Here is an 18,942-nt window from a genome sequence, read left to right on the forward strand (position 1 = left end):
CGCTCGCCTCTCTGCAATTGGGTTCCAACACTGAGGATTGTGACAGAGCTGTCCTATATCCTGGGCATCTCAGTTATTCAAGACAAAGCAGAAAACTGCATATTTCTTCACCAGAAACAGAAACCATTCTTCAGAAGTATGGGATGGATAAAGTAATCCTATTGCAACCCCTGCTGACATCAGTGTAAAACTGAAAAAGGATGATGGTGTCAGTAATCCTGTCAATCCAAGTACTTACCAATCCATTGTAGTTAGTCTGCTGTATGCAGCGATGACAACAAGACCAGACATAGCACAAGCAGTGAGTGCATTGTCAAAGTTCAATGCAAACCCAAATGCTGCACATCTGACTGCTGTGAAGAAGATTATTCGATACTTAAAGGGCACAGTTAATCTTGCTCTGAAGTATGACTGTTCAGGGAACAAAGATTTGATTGGTTTGTCTGATGCTGACTGGGCTGGAGATTAGGACATCCACCGCTCAACAACAGGCAACATTTATACTGAGTGGAGGAGCAGTGAGCTGGCTAAGCAAAAAACAAGCAACTGTTTCACTTTCAACAGCAGAAGCTGAGTATGTTGCTCTCAGTCAAGCATCTCAAGAGGGTACCTGGCTGAGAAGATTACTGAGTGATCTTGGTATGGTCGCAAAACCTACAGTGATTCTGGAGGACAATCAAGGAGCCATTGCAATAGCAAATAATCCAGTGGACCATTCAAGAACCAAGCACATAGACATCCGTTATCATTACATCCGTGAGTGTGTGCAGAATGGTGAAGTCAAGTTGAAATACTGTCCAACAGATGACATGAAGGCAGATATCTTAACAAAGCCTCTTGCAAGACAGAAATTCGAGTATCTTAGAAGAGAGATTGGACTTTTCCCAATATAAATCTGTCATAGAATGCCTTGCTATGTAGTTTTGTTATAAAATGGGCATTTTTTTGTTGTTGTTGAATATAGCAAGACAAGTTGAATTTAAATTTATTATTTCAGCATTATTTTGTGTCTTAATACATTGTAAAAAATAAGTGGGAGTGTTGAAATATGAAGCAGTAATTTGTTTAATGGTTATTAATGGAAAGGCTCTTATGCTGCCATCTGCTGTGTCTTCTGAGTATTGCAGCTGTACTGTTAAGTTCTGAGAAAAAAATAACAAGAGCACATGCTGACACGTCTGTTTTCATCAATTCTCCCACAGCCTGACTTGGTTCTGTTCTGATCCAGTTCCGTCAGGCTCCTCTATGCCCAACAACAGACCCACGGAGGTGGCTGGACCTTCGATGAGAAGTATTGGGCTGCCTGCTGAGGCTGAGACTGGCTCAGTTCTGCTCCTGTTTGGGTCAACTTCCCCACGGCCTACAGCAGACATCGACAGGGAGCCAGTCCGACAGAAAGCCGGCCCAATACCACACATCAATCCCTATCAGAACCAAGCAGAACCACAGAGGTCTGGATGAAAAGTCTGGTTGGAGTCAGGAGAAAAACAAAGCCGGACCTTCGGAAAATGACTCCCCCACTCGAGGGGCCACCTGGCCGGCAGGCTGCTCTTGGAGTGACCAATAGGATGGAAGCGGACAGTCCTGGACCAAAAATAAATAAATCCCAGATTATCCCATTTGGCTCTCTGAGTCCACTGTAGTGATGTAGCTGTTAGCTTCACTATTAATTAATTATTCTTAAAGCTAGTTCAAGCACAAAGAATATTAATTGTTTAATTACAACAGATTCATTTGTTTTTCGAGTTAAATTTCTGTTATGTGACCAAGATAACTTGTGAGTGGAGTGTTTAATCAGTGACATGAGACACCATTTTATCTTTGACCCATCAGAATAAATGCGGTCATTTATTTAACAGAATCAAAATTTAACATCAAAACATGTACACATTGATTTGCTGATCTGTTTCTGATTAATAAACTTGGCATGCTTTACTAAACAAGACAACAGAACATTACTGATTGAGACTGATTCATCTCTGAAGGCATCTAGCTTGATTTACTGGCGAATAGAGAAGTTTAAAGAGGAGGAATAGATTTAAGGAGGAAGTTTAGATGGAAGTTTAGATGGATGAAAGTTATGTGTTGAACCAGAACATGGCACCCTTCCTCCGACATCCAGCTCAGCCCTCTGTTACACTTCAGGATGTGCAACGACTTCGTTACCTTAGCAGAGGATGCATCCACTCCGGAACAGAAGTCCATTGGTACGTTCCCTTTTCAGTGTCTCCGGTTAGAGTAGCTGGGGTCATCAGAAATCGTGACAAAGTACTCGGTTCAACCGAATAAGCTTCCTTAGAAGTTGAGCTTTTAATGCTCGGGTTGAGTCACAGCCGAGGCAGGCTGTGACTACGCTGGAATGGAGAGACCCTTGGCACATGGTCAAATCCATATGCTACTTAGTTGAGTCTCATCTTCGACTGAAAGTTCCAGCAAGACTGGAAAGCCTCGAAGACTCCAAAAGACGACGAAGACTAAGACTCGTGAAGACTGAGACTGACTGAGACTGAAGAGTTCCAAGAAGTGTTGCCTTTTAAAGGGGTATCCACTTCCTGTTACGTGGTACTTCCTGATTGGTTGAAACAACCAGCAGGGGTGTAGTTCTAGTGAAGTCAGAGGGTCACTAGAAGTCAGGAAACAGCAGGAATGTTTTAAGAACTGTTAGTACAGACGGAGAAATATTTTTAAGAAATGAGAGGATGCAGGTGCCAGCAGTTCTTATTTACTGTCTGAGAGGTTTAAAAACAAGACACTTCGTTCTAATAACTTGTCTCTGACTTTCGACCGACACCCACTACTCCTCATTCAGACCGAAGACTAAATGTACACTTACTTCGTAAATAGACATTTAATTGTATGATCAAAGTCTAATGAGGTTTAAAAATCATTAATACTGTTTCACAGTTGATTTAAATGAGTGGTTCACTTCAACATTTAGAAATGGTATGAACTAAACACACTTTTGATTATCAAGATATTGTAAAATAGTAATGATAATGCAAAAAGAAGAGTGTTCTTTCAATTGATTAATTCAGGATACAATTAAATAGTCTCTTGATGAGATAATTTGTATTTCTGGATTCAAATCAATGAAATAACAGTTCCTGTCCCCTGAAGGTCTTCAGAGACAGATTGATGTCGGAGGCCTAGTTCACTACACCACTGAAGAATAATGTTTTTGGTCCAGTTTGAAAATGGGTCAAATTGATGTTATAGGACTGCAGAGAAGCCGAGGGAGCTGCCGTTCTTCAGTTTGCTTGAAGTGAAGTGAATCAGCTAATCTTCAGCTGCACTCATTAACCACTCTTCCTCTGCTGTATTTAAACTCCTTCCATCCACCTCCAAACTATCCGGTCATTGTTCTGTTATGCACAAACGACTCAGTCCTCCTCCGTCCGATTATCCATCTCTGTCTGAATCTTTACCCGTCCTGTTTTGCCTGCCTGATCGTTTTTGTAAGTTTTGCTGCCACGCCAGCCTTTTGTTTTGTTGTTTAAAATAAATTATTTTTATTTTAAACACCTGCCTCACTCGCCTGCCTACAAATGGGTCGCAAACTCAAGGATTATGTCACTGGTCCCCACCTACAGAGCCGGTCCAGAAGTGTAAATGGAAATGCAATGACACTTGAGCCGATCTGAGCTGACCCGAGCTGACCTGATCCACACTGTAACAGTGGAAAAGGGGCACTAGATGCAGAAGGAGAGCCACATGCATCACGAAGGACTACACTCACCCTGCATACACACTTTTTGCCCTGCTCCACTCAGGAAGGAGGTTAAGGAGCATTAGGTGTAGAACCACTAGACTGAGGAACAGCTTCTACCCTGAGGTTGTTAGACTCATGAATCTCTAACTAGAATAATCACTGTGAAGAATCACATCATGTTGCTGCTGATCTGTTTCAATGTTGCTGTTGATCTGTTTCATGTTGCTGCTGATCTGTTTCATGTTGCTGTTGATCTGTTTCATGTTGATGTGTTCATGCATGCTCATCTACTCACATAGACTTATGTTTGTGCTGCTGTTCGTCATATTGTTTTAATGCTATTAGTGCTTAGTGTATATTTAGTTGATGTTTTTCTTAGTTCATATCTTTGATCTTATTACTGTTTTTCTTTTACATTTTATTGTTGAATGTAACTGGGACCCTGTGTACATAAGTTCGCTCCACCACATACACAACATGTGGTGCAAATGACAATAAAGAATATCTGTATCTGTTCTTCTATTCCAGCAACATTTCAACTTGTTTTTTAAAGCCAATTTCAGCAGTTTTTCAGCAATTTCTTCAGCAATAAGCATTCACACTGCATTTTTGCAGCAATTTTTTTTTTTTCTAGTTTCCAGGAAGAGATTCTGCCACAAGCCAAAGGTTCAAACGACTGTCTTATGACATAGATTTCATCTCTTCCCATTCTTCTGTGTAAAAGAAGAGTTCAGATTCAATTTGTATTACTGTTTTACATGTATGCATATGTAGGATTTTCTTATCTAAGTTTTCATCTGACTCTTTGTTTAAACAGAGTAGTTTGAGTGGTCCTTCGACACAGAGATCTGGTTACTGAAGTGATGAATGGAGCTGCTGTGAAGTGTGTGAATCCTAGAGAAAAAACAAACAGTGTGGAAGCTAAGTGAGCCATCCATGACATTCCAACAGCAATGGTGATGTCTGTAGGTTTTCAGAAACAACAAATGGAATGAAATAACTGAAAACTCACATGGACCTTTGATAAAACACAGTACTGATCTGTAGTTCAGTTCTATGTTTTCAGACCCAGATGTTTGTATTTATTTATTACTGATAAGTGCTTGTGACGTTGTACTTCCATGATAATCAAATGATTTCCTCTAAAAAGGCGATGTTAGTAGCAGCCCCGCTGAATGCTTTTTCTGTGGCGGGCCGCTACCTGCTGGAAGACGCCACAGTCTTTTCTAACGTGTTTTGTCCTCGCAGTAATCGAATGATTTCCTCAAGAAGGTGATGTTAGCAGCAGCCCAGCTGAATGTTTTCCGTGGAGGGCCGCTACTCGCTGGACGACGCCACCGCCTTTTCTAACATGTTTTTTTCTCAAGGTAAATCGGATGATTCCCTCGAAAAAGGCATTGTTGGCAGCAGCTCCGCTGAGTATTTTTTTCAGTGGCGGGACGCGATCTTCCCACATCAGCGACCACACCGCTCCCAGCTGTCAGCGCCCATCCCTCGGAGCTGCCCGCAATAATCCAGGAGGATGTTAACACAAGGGATTTTCCATCCCTCGCCTCCCACCGCCCTGATCGGATGATCTGGCGGCAAGGTTGGCTCTGCCCTGACTCACCACCCTGACCCCACTTGGCCTCGCTGTCCAGCTGTAATGTCACATTGGAACAAGGCTGCAGCTGGGCCGGCAAGCTGAAGACATCCGTCTCCACCTTCGCCACCATCTCCAGAGTGGAGGGTTTTACCGATCAGTGTTTTTTCCCTTGCCCCCCCCCCCCCCACACACACACACACACACACCCGAGCCAAGCCTGGTGGTGACACTTGGGGCAAAAGCTTCCAGGATGGACCAGCAACCTGTCCCTCCAGGGAAGCATGACCAGATGGTGACAAGGTCTCCAACCAAGCTCACCAGTGCTCATTCCAGATGGCCGTAGCGAACAGCAACGTCGCCCTGCTGGCCTACAGCATCTCCAAGAGGCTGGAGGAAGCAGACCTGCTGGAGGAGACAAGAGCTCTCTCTGTAAAGCTGCTGATGTCATCTTAAACATGTGCCACCTCTGTGATCCGTCTGTCCCGCATCGCCGCCTGGATGACCATGATCCAGAGGACCACTTGGCTCCACCTCTCACCATCCTTGTCAGAGAGTCTGCAGAAAGACTTGCTGGAGGGTCCCATCATCCCAGAGGCGCTGGGCATTCCCCACACATAACGAGCCAGTAACCTCTTAACAGCGTTTTAAATGACACTGCAGTTCAGTAAATATCACAAGCCAAAGCCCATTTTTAACCCTCCTGTTGTCCTCATTTTCTGTATACACACTTTGTCCTCCAGGTCAAAATGACCCGTCTTCACTAAATCCCCAATATAAGCAGTGTTGGATTTAATATTTTATACATTTTTATAATTCCTATCAAGCACTCAAATGTCATGTCACATAAAGGGTGTGCGTGTCTTTCTTCCAAGGTTGAACTATGTTTATAGAAAATGTTTGCTAATTCTAACTAGTTGACCTTTAAATATAATCTCCTAGTAGCTAAGGATAATTTTACAAGTTCACATTTGATAAATTACAAGCAATCAAATCAGGCCAGAGAGCAGACTGATTAACATAAATAAAGCTAGAACACAGCTCTTTAATTTAGACAATATAGTTTGACTAAGTAAAATCAAATTAAAAGTATAACCATGATCCAAATAAAAACACGAACATAAGTTAGATAATATAATTATTCCTAGAAATAAACAACTATTTCAAATCAGTGTTATCACTAAGGTATAATCATGTTAAACAAACAGTGTTAACAGTTTAAACGCAGACACAGAAACTAAGATGATTCTGCCTTAAAAACAATCACCAGGCCTCCAACAGATATTGAATTAACATACCCATGAGGTAGATAATAATTAATAATTACGTATAAACAATTTTGACACGAATCATTTTTGTATCCCTAAAGTAGAATAGCAAGTTAAACGTTAAACAAAAGCCGATTTCGGTGAACCAAAACTTATCTGAAATATAGACGTTAACGTCCTTGAGGGGGCGGGCTAAGTCGTAACCATAGCGACAGAAGCTGAACCAATCAGGAAGCTAGCCTTCTCAAACGGGGATAAAAGGCCGGAAATGACACACGCCCACCGAGCATTTTCCGGGAGGCGCACATGACGACGATTCGTTCTTAATGCTCCATTTATATGCATATATCTTATTAATGTAATTGTTTGTCTCTGAATATCTGTAACCCATGTTGTGTCAAATAAATCTTTTATACGAAGGGTGACGCCTCAGCCGTTTTGAACACGACGTGGTATTCGAACCACAACAGCAGCTTAATTGAATTTTAAACACCAAATTTCATCTTGCATATGGTCATTCAACACAAAATGTGTGGATACCTGAGTTTTTCCTCTTCACTTGAATTTCTATAGCTTAAGAAAAGAAAAAAAATGTGCAAAAAGGAGTTTTGAATGCATTTTTATTCATCCCGATGACTCAGTTTCTTCTTTTTTTTCCTCCAGTGAACAATTTAAGACAATGTACAATACAGAAATATGAAAAATAACATAACCCATTCAACTAATTAGCACATGTAGGGCAGTATGCAAGTGCACAGCCTTTGCAGATATATTTCTTACACCTGCAGCACACAGTATGTGTTTTACAGTCCTTCTTTTGAGGACAGAACTGACATCTCTTCCTCTTACTTGCCCTAGCTGGGGAAGTGGCTGTGGTAGCTGGATCCTCAGGTTGATCAGGAGCTCCTGCACTCTGAATAGGTTTCACAACTGCTGCTGAGGCTTCTGTGCGGGGGACATGCTTCCTTGTTTCAATGAGTGGAGTTACAAGTGCCTTTCCTAACTGCTCCAGGAACACCCTCCTCTTGTTCTTCTTACAAGACATCCAGGTCGGGTTGATCTCTCTCCAAATCACAAAGGCATTGTAGGAGGAAACATCAATGATGTTGTGGAAGATGACTAGGGGCCAGTGGGCAGTCATTCTTCTGTAGCTATATGTTCCAATCACCTTATCTAGGTTGTCCACACCTCCTTTGTTGCAGTTGTAGTATAGGATGATGATCGGCTTCCTGTCCTCACTATCGCTAATGTCACCGTCTGTGTGCAGTGTGCTCAGAATAACTCCATTCTTGTTTTTCTTTGGGAGGTAGGAAACTAGAGTGGTGTTGGGCATGAAGGCAAACTTTGAGGAGAAGACCTCTCTCCTTTGATGCAAGCAGTGCAGGTGGGAGCTCAGGCTTGTTCTTTCGAACTGTACCAACCATGGTGATCTTCCTCTTCAGGAGCTGCTTTCCAAGTTCATAAGAGGTGAAGAAATTGTCACATGTCACATTGTGACCCCTCAGTCCCTCTGTCACATCAAGCACAACTCACATCCCCTGGTTCTTCTCTGGGCATCCACTGGTCAGCTTCCCAGTATAGACTTGCATTTTCCAAGCATAGCTTGATTTGGTATCGCAAGCCACCCATGACTTGATCCCATATTTTGCTGGCTTGCTGGGCATATACTGCCAGAAAGGACAACGACCTTTGGACAAAATACATTAGCATCAGTGATTAGTATCAGTGTCACAGAAAACAGTCAAAGAAATCAATAATGAAAATCACTTTTATTACAAATATGAAAACAGATTACCTCTAAATAGAACCAGTTGCTCATCCACTGTTACGTCAGGCCCTGGATTGTAGAGGTAGGGCAGCCTCTCCACCCACTTGTCCCATACCGCTCTTATGGCTGCAAGTTTGTCTGTCACTCGTCTTGTTGGTCTTGACTCACAGTCATCAGATCGTAGCAGTCTTGAGTAGGTGTGAAACAGTTTGAGTGGCATTGTGGCTCGGAAAATTGGCCTTCCACTCTCTACACCCCATAGACTAGCTGCAGCCTCACCTCGGGACCTGTATACACTGGCTAAGATTAGCAGCCCTAAGTAGGCCTACAGGTCAATCTCTTCCATCTTTTTCCAGCTGTCTCCATATTTGCAAAAACCCTCCAGATTTGTCATCTCCAGGATTATTTTTTCTATTGCTGGTGTGATAAACAGGTAGAATGTAGAGACAATGTTATGGGCATGAGAAACGGCATACCTTGTGGGTCCTGGGGTCATCTTTATGACGTTTTATTCTGCATGCCTGCCATGTTGGTCATATGCTGCTGATGACCATGTTATTTTGCCATTTTTTGAAAGGAAAGTCTCTCTTTCAGCTTCAGGGTTTTCTTCTTCTTCTGAAGATGATTCATCATGTTCTGGGTTGTATTCCTCCCCATCTTCTTCTTCGGATACATCCTCCACTTCCTATTCTGAATCAGAGTTGTCTTGCTGGACATCTGAGAAAATCAGCTTTACAGCCTCTTCAATGTTATAACGCACACTCATGGCTTCAGCACAGACATAATTTGGGGTCCTGTTATCTGTAGCACCTTTATAACCTCTGGAAATAAACAGGTGGCCTTCTGAAGTCTGCGAGAACACCACCTGCTTTGCCTTGTTTACTTCTGCTACTGATTGATCTGAGACACAACTAAAACATTGTAACATTCTGTGGTTTGTAAATAACTCTGTTACCTTGATTTCAACTCTATTTGCCTCACGGGTCATTTTGACCCAAAGACCACCTATGTACCTTTTTTTGTACAGCTTACATGGAAATGTGAATAAAAGTAACATTTCACTTTTTCTACTGTTGGGCCAATTTAGGAAAAGTCATAAAATTTCAAGTTAAAAAAGTAGCATTTAGTAGATTTTTTTTTGGGGGGGTTAGCACCGTGGTGGGTCATTTTGACCCAAGGACAACTTTCTGCTGTTTTCTGCCCACTCACAGCGCAGTGGGAGTAAATGTGTTTTCTCCACGACAGCTGTAGCCTCCACCGAAACAGCGTCTCACTCAGAAAGTGCTCACGCCTCCTCTCAGTGCGCGCCGGCTCACCTCCGCTCTATGTGAGACCACAGCCTAGGCCCAGCACAGAGGCACACATTCAGCCCTTTTTTTCTGTCGGAGCCCCCATTGGGTTCCGCCCAAGAATCTTCGGAGCGAGTGATGGCAGTAAGGAATTTTAGTCTGGTTGACGTTCATGAGAAACATGACACAACATAAACGCGTGCCCGCTCTCTAAGAGTTACTCAGAGTGGCAGCGAGTGTGTTCCCTGGACAGCTGGACGGACCATCTGATCAGAAGGGGTTACACGCTACAGTTTGCAGCTCAACCCCCACCGTTTCAGAGGGATTATAGAGACGGTTCTGTCTCCTCCAGAACAGAGCTTGTCTCTCCAGTCAGAAGTTCAGTAATTTCTGACGAAAAACATGATTTCCTGAGTTCCCAACAGAGAGGAAAATACGTTTTTTTTCCTCCCACTACTTCCTGGTTCTGAGAAAAACTGTAGGGATGAGACCCATTTTCGACCTGTTCATGTTCAACAATTCGATCATGGGGAGACAATTCCACATGCTGACAAACAGCTGCTAGAGAACTTCACAAGAACGACTGGTTTTCACCTCCATAGATCTGAAGAGTACATATTTTCACATTTCCATCATTCTGAAACACCCCACGCACATTCTCAAAATGCGTGGAGATGGCTCTGCAGTCGTTAGACATGGCAGGAATGAGAAACCTTTTTATCTGGACGATCTGCTCTTATTGGCTCGGTCCAGTTAGAAAGCTGTCAGACAGACCAAAACGCTAGTGTTACACCTGCTAAACCTGGGGTTTGCTATAAACTGGGAAAAATTTCTGTTCGTCCGACACAGATGATTGTTATCTGGAAGTGGAGCTAAACTCAACTATATTGAAAGCTGAAGCTGTAGGGTTTTGTCATTTTTCTTCTACCAGGTTCCTGAAGGCAGGGGTGGCGCTGATGAGCAGCCGCAACTGAGACCATTTTCCCTAATTGGTGCCAGCACTACTTAAGGCTCAAGTTGAGCTCCAGTCAGTGCTGGAGCATTGTTCTACCTGCCGGGACTTATGCCTCCAGCCCTGTAAAGTGTTCAAAGATTGAGAAGACTTACCTTGTTTTTGTGTCCAAATTTTCAGAGTCTTGATGTCCTGGATCCTGTCCTATATTTTGAAGTATTGAAGAAAACCCTGAGGATAAACTTACCTGTGTTTCCTGGTGCTCAGCTGCCTGCCCACACCTTCCACCACTTGCCTTTGCAGTCTGCCTGGTCATCATCCTGGAAGGAGAAAAACCCTCAGCCTGTCCATCAGCCATCCTAACTACTTTCACTGTAAGCCTCTCAAAGACCTTGAATATTCAGTTGTTGGATCATCTCCTCATCATAAAGTAATCCTCCTCCTCTGTCTTCACAGACCCAGATCCTGTTTGTAAATAGTTTTTTTTTTCACTCACTGTAAAATAAACATTTTTCAATTACGTTTGAGTTTGGTTCTGTTTTCCTCTCAGTCTGTTCACTTGGGTAACTCCACATTACAACAGAACGGTCCTGCCAGAAATCACCCAGAACATGACTGAGAGAGAACAGTCCCAACACTCACTGTCCTCACAGGCAAAGCGTATCGACAACCATGATGCGACCCTGCAACAGATCCTGGAATTACAGAAAAGTAATCAGTCCAACCTTCAGGAGATGGGAGGTATGGTTTTTGCTTTAACTCAAAGAGTTTCTACTCTGTTACTTACGTCCCAAAGCGTTCCACCAGAGAACCTCAATCCTCGAGCCGCAAACAGAGACGTGGACACCCAGCCCAGTGAGATAACTTTCAGACCCTCTGATTTTTTTTCTGGTGATCCCGATCACTGTGGTGGATTTCTTCTGCAGTGTCGCTTGGCTTTTAATCGAGCCCCTAAAACTTATGCTTCAGACGCTTCCAAGATAACGTACATTGTAAATCAATTGAAAAGAGATGCTGTTTGATGGGCCAACGCCCACCTGTCAACTCGATTTGTCGAGTCTCTAACTTTTGCCTGTTTTTTAAAATATTTTGAACTTGTGTTTGATCATCCACTCCAGCAGGAGGAAGCAGTGAAGCGCCTCCTGACACTACGGCAAGGCTGAAGTTCTGTCGCCAAACACGCCCTCGAGTTCCGGATTACTGCAGCTCAAACTAAATGGGATGAGTTGGCTCTAAGAGGTACCTTTCTTCATTCATTGTCTGATTAAATTAAAGATCAGATTGCCGCCCGAGACGAACCCAATAGTTTGGACGATTTAATAAAGTTGGCCACTCGTCTGGATAATCGCCGATTAAAACGTAATCGTGAGAACTACAATTCCCAGAGAACCCCTGTTTCCGGGTTGCGTCACACACAGAAAAGCTACGGCTACTACACTGCCGGCTCAGCTCCTGTTTCTGAGGCTCGTTTTACACAAAAGAAATCCAGTCATTCTTCAACTTCTAACGAAGCCGAGACAGAACCTATGGAGATCGGACGAACTCATCTAACGCCGGAAGAGAAACAGGAACGTATAAAAGCACGAGCCTGCATGTATTGTGATAAGCATGGACATTTTGTTGCTTGTTGCCCGCTCCGGGGAAATGAACATTCTCACCATTAAGGCAGGAGATCCTGGTGGGAAATTCTTCTCTTTCTCCTGCACCTCGTTTAACCCTCCCAGTGACTATTTTATCTAAACAATGTCAACTTCCTATTGCAGCACTCATCGATTCCGTAGCAGAACAAAATCTCATCAGCAGAGACCTGGTGACCCAGCTAGGCTTACCTACCCAGAACCTCCTGACCCCGATGAGAGGTACCGGAATCACTGGACAAAATCTCACCCAGATACACAACCTGACTCAGGACATTCATTTTATCACCTCAGGAAATCACCACGAGCGGGGTAGGTTCTTCATTTTTGACTCTCCTTCTTCACAACTTATATAGGGTTTCCCTTGGTTAAAGACTCACAACCCCGTGATTAACTGGGAGACAAAAATAATTGAAAAATGGAGCTCTTTTTGTTTAAGTAATTGCTTACGGTCAGCCATTTCCTCCTCATGTAAGAAGAAAGAGGAGATACCCGAAGAGTTTGATTTATCTAATATTCCGTCCGCATACCTTGATCTTATATCTGCATTTAGTAAATCTCAGGCACTATCCTTGCCTCCTCACAGACCGTATGATTGTGCCATTGATCTGCTGCCGGGAGCTCCTCTCCCCTGAAGCAGACTGTTTAACCTTTCAGGACCAGAAAAAAGAGATTATGAAGAATTACATAGAAGAGTCATTAAATTCCGGTATTATTCGTCCCTCTACTTCCCCTGTGGGAGCAAGATTTTTTTTTGTCTCTAAGAAAGATAAGACATTAAGACCCTGCATTGATTATAGAGGGCTTAATCAGATTACTGTGAAAAACAAGTACCCCCTGCCTCAGATCGACTCTATTTATGAACAACTTAATTCGGCCACTATTTTCACTAAACTGGACCTTCGTAACGCCTACCATCTCGTGAGAATAAAAGAGGGAGACGAGTGGAAGACAGCCTTCAAGACCCCGTTAGGACATTTCGAATACCTGGTAATGCCTTTTGGCCTTACCAACGCCCCAGCAGTTTTTCAGGCCCTAGTTAATGCTGTTCTCCGTGATTTTCTTAACCAGTTTGTCTTTGTGTACCTGGACAACATTCTCATTTACTCCACTGACCCTATACAACACAACCAACATGTCAGGTCAGTTTTGCAAAGACTTTTCGAAAATCAACTCTATGTGAAGGCTGAAAAGTGCGAGTTCCACGTCTCCACAGTCTCATTTCTTGGTTTTGTTTTTGAAGGAGGACAATATCGCACAGACCCCAACAAGGTTAAGGCAGTGGTGGATTGGCCCGTCCCGGAGAACCGAAAGCAGCTGCAAAGATTCCTAGGCTTCGCCAATTTCTACAGGATGTTCATTAAAGGGTACAATCAGGTGGCAGCCCCCCTCACTCAGCTCACCTCCACACTACGGACCTTCAGGTGGACTCCCGAAGCAGGTTCAGCCTTCAGCAAGCTCAAGGATCTGTTCTCCTCTGCTCCTATCCTCTGCCACCCTAACCCCAAGAGACAATTTATTTTCGAGGTGGATGCTTCCGATACAAGGGTAGGAGCTGTTCTATCTCAGAGATGTCGAGAAGATAATAAAATACATCCCTGTGCCTTTTTTTGAAACATTTGTCTGCAGCTGAACAAAACTATGATGTAGGAAATAGAGAACTACTGGCCATCAAGATGGCTCTAGAGGAATGGTGACATTGGTTAGAGGGCACTGATGTTCCGTTTCTAATATGGACTGATCATAAAAACTTGGTTTACATTCAAAATGCTAAACGTCTTAATCCCAGGCAAGCGAGATGGTCACTATTTTTCGCTCGATTTAACTTCTCTCTCACCTACAGACCCGGTTCAAAAAATGTCAAACCGGATGCTCTTTCTCGCCAATTCTCAGTATCTGATGACGGTGAAAGGGAGGTCAGCATCATCCCTTCGTCCTGTGTGGTCGGTGCACTCTCATGGCCCATCACTGAGGAGGTCCTGGAGGCTCAAAAGGTGGAACCTGATCCCAAGACTGGCCCTAAGGACAGGATGTTTGTTCCTTCAGCGGTGAAGGCCCGCATCCTCGACTGGGTCCACACCAACAAATTGTCATGCCATTCAGGAACCAACCGCATGTTGGCTCCAATAAAGAGACACTTTTGGTGGCCCACTATGAGTCAAGACGTTAAGGAATTTGTCTCCGCCTGTCAGCCCTGCAACAGAAACAAGAGTGGACATAAACCACCCGCAGGCCTGCTTTAGCCACTCCCTACTCCTAGTCGGCCATGGTCCCAAATTTCTTTGGACTTTGTTACTGGGTTACATCCGTCAGCAGGCCATACAGTCATTCTCACTATCATCGATAGATTCTCCAAGGCTGTCCATCTTGTTCCCCTGACCAAGCTACCCTCCACTTTTGAGACAGCCCAGTTGTTGGTACAACATGTCTTCCGTATTCATGGCATTCCTGCTGATGTGGTGTCCAACAGAGGTCCACAGTTCATTTCTCAAGTTTGGAAAGCTTTTTGTAATTCTTTGGGTACCTCGTCTAGCCCCACGTCTGGTTATCAACCCCAGTCTAATGGCCAATCGGAGAGATGAAACCAAGAGATCGAGTCTACCCTCCGGTGCATCATTCAGGAGAACCCATCTGCATGGTCTCAACACCTGGTCTGGGTAGAGTATGCCCACAACACACATACCTCTTCTGTTACCGGGTTATCTCCATTTGAGGCCTCCCTGGGTTATGCACCCCCTCTCTTCCCCAGCCAGGAAGTTGAGGTTGCTGTTCCATCGGTACAGCACCATTTCAGACGCTGTAGACGCATCTGGTGTCAAACTAAGGCAGCATTACTTCACACCGTAGCTACAAACAAGAAGATGGCAGATGGCTACCGTTCCAAGGCCCCATCCTACTCAGTCAGCCAAAAGGTATGGCTGTCCACCAGAGACATTAATCTAAAGGATTACCCCAAGAAGTTGGCTCCCCGGTTCATTGGACCTTTTCCTATTGTCAGGATCATTAATCCTTCTGCTGTCAGATTGAGTCTTCCTGCTTCTATGCGCATCCATCCAACCTTCCATGTTTCGCAGATCAAACCTGTTCTAGAGAGCCCTCTTTGCCCTCCTGCCAACCTCCCTCCTCCCCCCCGTCTCATTGACAATCATCCTGTATTCTCGGTACGCCGTATCCTAGACGTACGACGCAGGGGCAGGGGGTTCCAGTGCTTAGTGGACTGGGAGGGATATGGACCGGAAGAACGGTCCTGGATCCCCAGATCCTTCATCCTGGACCCCAGCCTTATCACCAATTTTTTTTAGAGATCACCCTGGAAAGCGCCAGCGATCGCCAGGAGGAGATTCTTGGGAGGGGGGTTCTGTAGGGTTTTGTCATTTTCCTTCCACCAGGTTCCTAAAGGCAGGGGAGGCACTGATGAGCAGCCGCAACTGAGACCATTTTCCCTAATTGGTGCCAGGACTACTTAAGGCTCAAGTTGAGCTCCAGTCAGTGCTGGAGCATTGTTCTACCTGCCAGGACTTATGCCTCCAGCCCTGTAAAGTGTTCAAAGATTGAGAAGACTTACCTTGTTTTTGTGTCCAAATTTTCAGAGTCTTGATGTCCTGGATCCTGTCCTGTATGTTGAAGTATTGAAGAAAACCCTGAGGATAAACTTACCTGTCTTTCCTGGTGCTCAGCTGCCTGTACACGCCTTCCACCACTTGCCTTTGCAGTCTGCCTGGTCATCATCCTGGAAAGGGAAAAACCCTCAGCCTGTCCATCAGCCATCCTAACTACTTTCACTGTAAGCCTCTCAAAGACCTTGAATATTCAGTTGCTGGATCATCTCCTCGTCATAAAGTAATCCTCCTCCTCTGTCTTCACAGACCCAGATCCTGTTTGTAAATAGTTTATTTTTTCACTCGCTATAAAATAAACATTTTTCAATTACGTTTGAGTTTGCTTCTGTTTTCCTCTCAGTCTGTTCACTTGGGTAACTCCACATTACAACAGAAGCTCTATCAGCTCAGCTCCTCCGTGTCAAACCCAGCTCCGCCGTGTCAAACCCTGCAGCATAGTGACAGTTCTGCCTGTCATGCGACTCCTGGGACAATGTCAGTACCCCACATCGTGGTTCCGCTGGGCCTACTTAATATTAGACGCCTTCAGAGATGGTTCGCCCGCCTGCACATAGATCTTGCGCGCCAGAAGAGGTGGATTATCTTTGTGCCCCCCTCTGTGAGAACCGATCTTAAACACTGGGGAAACCCCTTCATTCTGTCAGAGGGAGTTCCCATCAGCAGGCCTACATCACACGTCTCAGTTTTTTCATAGACGCGTTCCTGTCAATCTGGGAGGAATGTTTCTGTCCCAAGCAGTGGGAGCACTATAGCTGGACCACGTCGCTTTACATAATGTGCTAGAATTATTTTCATGGGCTGAAATGTGACTCAGCATTTTGCCCCTGCTGTGGGATCAGCATTTTCTGATCCACACAGACAACAAGTGACGGCGGTTTACATAAACCATCAGGGAGGTATGCGCTCAGCCCAACTGTTACGGATCACAAAACAGCTGTTGTGTTGCTCACACAGAAACCTGCTCTCCATAAGAGCTGTAGATTTTCCCAGCGTTACTGAACAGGCGAGTGGATATCATGTCGAGGGGCAGTCCCCGCCACAGAGACTAGAGCCTCCATCCCGAGCTGATTTCTCAGGTTTTTGGAGCAGGTTGCGCCGAGCACCAGTGGATCTGTCCGCCACATGGGAGAACGCCCAGTGTCATTTATGGCTCTCACTGAGCCCACGAGATGACCCAGCGTTAGGAGTGGACGCCTTCGCTCACAGCCCGTGGCCAAAAATGCTCCTTTATAAGTTTCCTCCAGTCCTGCCGATATCATGGACCCTGGACCAGGTCCGGGAGGAAGTACTGTCAGTCATCCTCGTAGCCCCTGAACGCATTTGCACTCCGTGGTTCCTGAATTTGCAGCGACTGATATCGGGTCGGCTGTGGAAACTACTGTGAGGGGATGCTCTCCTCCAGGCAGGAAGAGCGATCAGGATTTACCCATAAATAGATCAGCATCTTTGGGTCTGTCCGCTGAACAGATCTGTTTAGAAAAGATGGGCCTTTTAAAAAAAAAAAAAAAAAAAGTAAAGAAAGGATGGGTCTCCCACAGCATGTGGTATATACGTTCAGGGTGCACGAGCTGCTTTCACTACAATGCTACACACATCAAGCGGACAGTTTTTTCAGTGCTGGTGCGCAGAGAAAGGCATGGAGGCCATTTCATGGCCATTAGGTGGCATGCTGTCCATTCTGTAGCAGCTGATGGACAGAGATCTGGCGTTCAGCACAATTAAAACTTATGCTGCAGCTATTTCTTCCTGTCACGAGGGCATCGGTGATAAAACAGTTCTTAATCACCCGTTGATGAAGTGTTTCCTGAAAGGTGTATGGAGACACAGACCGGTGTCACGTCCACTAGCTTCACAGTGAGACCTAACGATGGTCCTGCACGCTCTGATCAAAGCTCATTCTGAGTTTCTGTATCAGGTTTTACTTAAGATTCTGTCATTTAAAACAGCCCTGCTGTTAGTTTCTGACGTCGGCAAAAACGAGTGTTTGTTTGCTCTCTCTGTTACTCCCTCATGTCTCAGAATTCAAGCTGACGGCAGTTCAGCTGTACTGCGTTTTAACCCTGCTCTGAAAAGCATCAAAAGCTCATTCAGACCGAGAGTGATAACCTTGGATGGGTTTTAACCTCTTCCTCATAATTCTGAAGAGGAACCAACATATCCTGATACATGCTCAATAATCCAGGTAGACAAATCCAAAAAAGTTCAACCTGGTCCTCTGGACATTCAAAAACCAAGAAAACAAAACAAAACAAAACAAACAAAAAAAACAAAGCAAAAAAATGTAGAAACGTTTCGTCTCTCATCCGAGAGACTTCCTCAGTCTGAGGTGCTGTAATTAGCTCAGTCTCTTAAATAGCACCTTCTCAGAGTGGATCAACCAGTTTGCTGCTGACAACCAAAACCAGCTGCTCACATGGTAACATGCAACATCAACAGCAACATTTCCCCAGCAACATATCACCTCCTTCTGTCACATGCGCCCATTTTTCATGTTACGTGGTGCACATGGCCGCACTGCGCTGCTTTCAGCGTATGTTCGTGCATTACTGGGACAGCTCTTCAGGAAGTCCTCTATCCACCCAGCGCCTCTCACACTGGTTGTGTCAGGCTATTTATGAAGTTTATAGTTCATCTGGACTGGATCCTCCACCAGAGGGTTTTCATCCTCCATGGCTCTGCATGGAGGGATGACAGTGGAGAATATTTATATGGCGGCTGCCTGGTCATCGCCATGTTCAATTATTCGTTTTTATCTATGTAATATTTCGACTTTCTCCATGACCCATTCTGTTCTCAGGGTTCTGTCAGAATGATTATTATTTGTTTCATGGATCCTCAATTTTGAGCTCATGTTAAAATCTACCCTAACAGAAAACCTTGACTGAAATCAGAGGTGCGCACCTTGTTGGAAGCCAGGAGCACTGCCTTCAGCTCTGGAAGCGCAGAGGAGCTGAGTAGGACAAGGAAAGAGCTGGTTGCTGGTATTAAGAAGACCAATGCCACATATGCACAGAGGATCGAGGGTCAATTCACCTCGGAAGACCCTCGGCGCATGTGGAGGGGCATTAAGTGCATAACAGATTATAAAGGAAGGCGGGAGCAATGCCCCAAAGACCC

The sequence above is a fragment of the Nematolebias whitei genome, chromosome 4, assembly GCF_014905685.2.
Source record: "Nematolebias whitei isolate Nwh7 chromosome 4, NemWhi1, whole genome shotgun sequence".
NCBI lineage: Eukaryota > Metazoa > Chordata > Actinopteri > Cyprinodontiformes > Rivulidae > Nematolebias > Nematolebias whitei.